Source organism: Triturus cristatus, chromosome 1_1 (genome assembly GCF_964204655.1).
Source record: "Triturus cristatus chromosome 1_1, aTriCri1.1, whole genome shotgun sequence".
Taxonomy (NCBI): Eukaryota; Metazoa; Chordata; class Amphibia; order Caudata; family Salamandridae; genus Triturus; species Triturus cristatus.
The window spans coordinates 502518562-502525451 of NC_140579.1; positions in this window are offsets into that span (position 1 = coordinate 502518562).

A 6890-nucleotide genomic window follows, 5' to 3' on the forward strand; every position below is an offset into this window, starting at 1 on the left:
TTTTTGCATCTGGAGCAAAGCGAACACCGCCAGTGAATACGATACTGAATAAAGTGCCACCAATAATGTAAAGTGCCACCAATAACGTTTCCAGTATTATGGGGCACACCCCTCCTTAGAGGAAGTAGGGCCCTAGTATCATTAGGTCTCCCCTGGCGTTGCAGCGCTGTTCGCTGGGCGAGAGATTTTGTAGGAGAGTAGATTTGAGAAGGGTACTTGAAGCCCCGCCCCTCATTTTCATTGGCTGACGTCACCATTTATGCTAAACGGTGGCCTGCCATTGGAAATGAGGGCGTTTTGGTGACGCCCTTTCGCTTTTTCATCTGGCCGATCCTGACTGGCTCGTCTGCTTTGCGGCTGTCGCAAAGCACTTTGTTATCTTTATGGGGCCATTTGTTTCTAATTAGCGTGGAGGAGTGCACTGCCTCGACCTCTCACTGGTTTTGTCAAGATTTTTTTCCTTTGAGAGGTCGGGGGCAGTGTGTGCCTCCACGCTAATTAGAAACACATGGCCCCATAAAGATAAGAGATCGATGCTTGTTTTGTAAGCAACCCATGTCTTCAACTCCCAGAATGCATGGGATTGTCAAATGAAAGCCCAGCAGCAGAAAAATGTTATCCTGATGGCATGGATGTAGCTGGCTAACCTGATGGCCTCGTTATCCTCACACATTCTGGGCACAGTTTGAAACCCTTGTTTTTTCTCGGTGTCCGGAAGCGCTTAGAAGCTTTTGGCGATGTGCTTATGTTGCTTGGTTTTCTGCTTCAGCGGGGATTGGTTACCAGACATCCAACATCCGCTATCTTTCCTCCACCCCCCCAACCGTTCTGCTCTCTTCACCCCACCAGTCTGCCCCCTTCTCCGCATCTTCTCATCCTCTCCGCCCATCATCTTTAGAAAGACATTATTCCCTTTCCATCAGCTCTGCCTTTCATCCTTACCCACTTTACATTCTTACCTGTGTTTAGTGGCCAGTGAGATGGTGATTTATTTTCTTTCTTTTTTTAAAGCTGCTGTAATAAGGCGCGTGAGTGACACGCCAGAGGTCCCTGTGATTAGAGTGCTTGTGATTGGAGTGTTTGGTGTTGATTTATTCTCATCTCCTTCTAAAATAATTATACAATGTACCGTAAACTGAAAGTCTTGCTATTAAAAAAAGCTCACTAGTAAAGCAGCCGCCTCAGTGAATGTTTTATAATGTAAACATTTTTATTGCGAGCGTATAGCAGCCAAGTTCAGACACCTGCATTTAATTTCATTTTATTTTGTGCCATGTTGTAGGAGAGTAGGGTCTGCTATCCTATGGTCACCCCAAATTTTTGCTTTTTGCTTCACTGGTTTTTGACATATTGAGGCTGTGGGCCTGCCAATCAGACCCCCAGCCTGCTGTTCTCTCTACTAAATTAAAACTATGCACCCTAGGTGCATAACCAATTGGAAGTGGATCACCCTGTCAGCCCCTGTACCAGTGTACACTAGGTACCCAGGGCATTGGTGTACACAAGGCCTGCCAGGGGCTGAAGCATGTATTATGCCACCCCAGGCTTGGCCTAACAATCTGACACAACTGGCTGATCACTCAGCTGGGGTAAGTTGGTGTAATCACCTCTTACTTAGGTGTAGTATACCTATACCTAACCTTAAATGGGACACATGGTAACCTATAAGTCACTCCTATGGCAGGCCTTAACAATCCTGAAGGCAGAGTGCTTGGTTCCATGTGAGATGGTGCTCTGGCATGAGCTGAGCCTGTCTGCAGTGGTCGGAACAACTTCCTTCTACTGTTTCCAGATATCGTCATACCATATACTCTTAAGTGCATTATGAACCTCGCGGTTAAATGCTAACTTTGGTTTGGCTTTATCAAAACATGTCGAGTAAGGTGTCATACGAATTGGAATACTAACCCCTCGCCAATTCTGGCGACGGGGTTAGCATTCCACCCTTCTAGAGGGACACGACATGTACAGTACCTGAAACCCGGGTAAAATCAGACATAGCCTCAGCTCCACAAAATGGATGCTGCCACCACAGACACAAGTCTGCCCTCCTGCTGCTGGGAGTCCTTCCAGCTTGGGAGGTGTGGACAAAGGGTTTCCTGCCAGGGGAGGTGCATGCACCACCCCAGACAGGATTTTGTGTATTGGTCAGGTAGGGCTTGAAAGAAACCAGACATGCCTGTGGCTCACAAGGAGCCTCGGTGCATATGCCAGTTCAAACCGGTCCTGGGGCACACCAGTCCCGGGCCTGGGGCGAGCTGGACAAAGGATTGGGGGTGTAACCACCCCCCTTCCTGGTCCCACCCATAGGGAGGGACCTAGCAGGTAGTCCGGCCCCTAGAATCCGCTTAAAGGTAGGAGCTGTGTCCTAAGACTTCAGACATCCTGGAATCAACTTGAAACTAAGAAGAAGACGGGAACTTCGACATTCTGCTGCACAGAAGACTGAAGGAAATTTCCCCTGTGGTCAGGGAGTGACCACCTTGCTAACGCAAGCACCATCCAGCGAATCAACGTCTGCTTTGCCGCCGCCTCCCGCCGGAGCCCGAGCCCAGAGACTGACAAGACCTGGACCTCCAGACCTCTCACCGCCCGATCCACAGTCCCTGAAAAGAGGAGACCCGTGGAGGCACCGAGACACGTGGAGCCAGCCATCTTGGAACGACCACGACAAGCTGCAAGTGCAACAACCGAGGCTCCCTCCAAGTTGTGCTTTGGGATCTGAGAAGCCCAACCCTCGAGCAGCATCTGCACCAAAGGTGAGCTCTCCAGCATCTCCACGATCTGCGTGGGGCCCTTCTGCATTTTGCCACTCGACGCGCCTAACCGGTTGCTGGCCCGCTGGCTAGTGGCCACCTTGGCGACGAACTTCAAGAAATACACTGCTGGTCTGGTTGCTCCAGACTGGCCCTTGCTCCCCTCCAAAGGAGCAGTCCTTCTGACCTTGCTGGTCAGAACCATCAGCTTATTTCATCTTCTACAACAATTGCTTTTGCCAAGGCTTGTTTGCTTTGATCAAGTCGCCGACACCGCCGACAGCGAGAGCCTGCGTGGGACAGCTCGTGAACCGGCTCCTGGACGTCGTCGACCTCCAGGGACCACGTGGCTGCAGAGACAAGCTACACCTTTCTCCCTGTTTGCACCCGACATTGCCTGGTACCCACCTGGTGCCACGCTGGTCACTGGCTAGTGACTGTGAACACTGTCCCCTCTGCTTACAGGTCTTCAACATCTCCGATCCACTCTTGGATCCACTGCATCTCTCCCGGACCGACCGCCTGCAGCATCTTTGTCTTCAAGCTCCACGGAACAGATAGAAGAAACCCGACGCACTTCGAGGCCTATGCACCCGCTTCCTGTGGGTGAGGTAAAGCTGGCACACCTGTGCCCAAGTGTAGTATTACATCTCTAGTGCCTGTGTTCCAAATCTTGAGTTCCTAGTCCATCCGGAAGATCCTCTTTGCAGTAACTTTGTACTTTTTACGCACCCATTGAAACCTATGGGAGCACGCGTGTGACTATTTGCTCTGCACACGCCACCCGTGGACCTCCTGGTCACTAACTGAAGTTAGCTCCTTGTAGGCCCAGCGATTCCAGAGGCCCTAGGCCTTTTCCCTTTTCTGTTCGTGGTACTTATACCACTATTTTAGTATATGGTTTGAGCGGCCACCAGGGCCTATCCATATAAAGTGCAACTTCTGTGTATTCTACTGTAATCTTGTTTGACGATTTGTGCTCCTGTGCTCATAAAGAGACTAGGGGTTACTTTGAGAAATAAATACATATATATTTTGAATATATATCTGTGTGGTGTCCTTTCATTGGTATAAAAGGGGGTTGCATTTGGTAAAACAGCTGGCTTAACACGCTTCACGAGTTTAGCCTCAAAGACTGCTTAGCCTACGCTACCACTAGGGCAGCTAGTCCGAAAAGGTTGACTTACAACCACACCATAAGGGTTGCTTGGCATGGTACAAGGTGATCACTTTAACTAGTGAGCATCATATACCAGGCCAACTTCTCACATTGGTGAGCAGCGGTTGGATTTGAGCTTGCTGTGTTTTACCATTGTAATCTCTTGGTTACCAATTGAAAGATCACATAGGTACCTGTAGGTACATATAAAACAAGATTAGATATACATAAGTTCTACTGAACTTAGTTGTTGTAGAGCAAAGGAAGTAGCACACCCTGACTACAACTACTAGATAGGTTTAGTAGGTAAACCCAAGTGTAGGTAGATTGCAACACATCCACCCACACTTAAGAGCAATGGCTGGGGCAGAGGGGTCCACTGTACCCATCTCTGTTGAGAGTGACCCCCAGAGGGCACCATCCATCTTTGCTACCCTTAATCAGAATGAGCTCAGGCATTTGGCAACTCTTAGAGGCCTTAAACAGCCCAAGAACCCTACCTCTGCTGAGCTCAGAGAACTCTTGCAAAATGATGAAAATCAGAGAGAGCTCAAGAAAGCTTCCCAGTTAGCCCCCTTAGGGACAGGAACAGGAGGCCCCCCTTCTGAAGATGCTACAGAGGTACCCAGTTCCAATAGTCACCCCTTAGATGGCAATAATACCACAGAGGATGAGAGTGATAAAGGTGCTGATACAGAAAGTAGTGATGATGAAGGGAGAACTAGCCCAGTGCCAAGTGTTATACTTGGCCCAGCTAAACTAAGGCTATTGGGGACTGACAGTGGGTTTACCCCACTGGATCTCCCCAGTGGACTTAACACAGGGCTTGGGAGGCAAAGGAATCGCTCAGGTGACTCCAATGCTTCTCATGGCTCTAGAGGCTCTCAAGGTCACTCCAGGAAAAGGATGACCACCCCTCAGAGGAGGGAACATGAGGCCAGAATGCAGGAAGCCCAGCTGAGGATCAGGAAGCAGGAGCTAGAAGTAGCCCTGATGGAAGAAAAACTGAACAAGGCTAGGCAACCTAGAGAGAGTGGGTCTATACCCACTGGTGGCAGCATTGTCCCTAAGGACAAAGATAGGGTCTTTGATAATAGGAACCTGTCTAAGGTTGTGCCCCCCTACAAAAGTGGGGATGACATCCACAAGTGGATAACTGCTCTTGAGAGAGCCTGCAAAGTACAGCAGGTTCCTGAAGACCAGTGGGCAGCAATCCTCTGGCTCTCCTTTGAAGAAAGAGGCTGAGACAGACTCCTCACTGTTAGAGAAGAGGATGTCAGAAATTACAGAGTCCTGAAGAGTGTTCTGGTAGATGGGTTAGGCTTAACCACTGAACAGTACAGGTTAATGTTCAGAGACACCCAAAAGACACAGACTCAGGACTGGTCTGAATACATTGAATGTGCCACTAAGGCTTTGGAGGGTTGGTTGCTGGGAGGTAAGGTATCTGATTTTACAGGATTGTATAATTTGATGATGAGAGAACATATTTTAAATAACTGTCAAAACCAGCAACTGCGTCAACACTTGGTTGACTCTGATCTGACCTCTCCCCAAGAATTGGGAAAGAAGGCAGACAAATGGGTCAGAACCAGGGTTAAGCAAAAGAACCAGAACCGGGGCCAAGGGGGTGATCAGAAGAAAACAGACCAAAAGGGTGGAGATCAGAAATCTAAAGACCAGAAGTCTTCAACAGGGCCCCAAACTACTGCTAAGGAGGGTGGGTCCCAACAACAATCCAAGGGAAAGAAGAAAGAAGGTCAAAAGAAACCCTGATGCAATCATTGCAAGAATACAACTCACTGAACTAGTGATTGTAAGAAGGGTGGAGCCCCCAACACTGTTGCCCCTAAGGCACCTGCTCCCAGTACTACTGTTAGCAGTGTTGGTCCCCAGACAAAGGGTGTAGTGGGAATCACTATGGGAACTGAAGGAGATTCTGACTTAGACAGAACCCTGACACAGGCAGTCTTGATCTGTGATGGGGACATTGATTTGTCCCTGACTGTGAGCCCCAGTAACCTGGGCAAGTACAGACAGACTCCTTTAATAAATGAAAAAGTGTCTCAAGCCTACAGGGACACATGTGCCAGTGTCACTATGGTGACACCAGGCTTTGTGGACCCTGGACAGTACATACCAGGTGAGAACTACCTGGTGACCAATGCCAGCAATGCCACTACTTCACATAGTGTGGCAGTTGTTAACTTCTCAAGGGGAGGGGTAACTGGCCTCAAAAGGGTTGTGGTTAGTGCAGACCTCCCAGTAGAATGTTTGTTGGGCAATGACCTAGAGAGTTCTCTATGGTCAGAAGTGGAGTACAGGACTCATGCAGAGATGTTAGGTATATCATCACATGTCCTTGCTGTGACCAGGTCACAGGCCAAAAAGTGCCTCACTGAACCTCAGGTCTTGGATCCTGGAACAATGGACCAAGCACCTACCAAGAAGAAGAACAGGAGGGTCAAGGCTGTGCCTTCCCCCCTGCCTCAGAGTGATGATCAGCCTTCCCAGGAAGCTGATCTAGAGGACCCTGAAGGAACTGTCCCTGAAGAGCTTGAATCTGATCAGGTTGAGTTTCTGGGGACAGGGGGACCTTCAAGCGCTGACTTGAGGCAGGCTCAGTTATACTGTCCCTCTCTTGAACCCCTCAGACAGCTGGCTGCTGCTGAGGCTGCTGGGAATGCTCAAGGTACCCATAAAGTGTATTGGGATGAAGGGCTCCTTTATTCAGAGGCTAGAGACCCCAAGCCTGGTGCTACCAGGAGGTTGGTTATACCTCTGCAATTTAGGGGCTTCCTTCTTACCTTGGCCCATGATATTCCTTTAGCAGGACACTTAGGCCAGAATAAGACTTGGGTCAGGCTTGTCCCTCACTTTCACTGGCCTCATATGAATGAAGATACAAAGGAGTTTTGTCGCTCCTGTTTGACCTGCCAAGCCAGTGGCAAATCAGGTGGCACAACAAAGGCCCC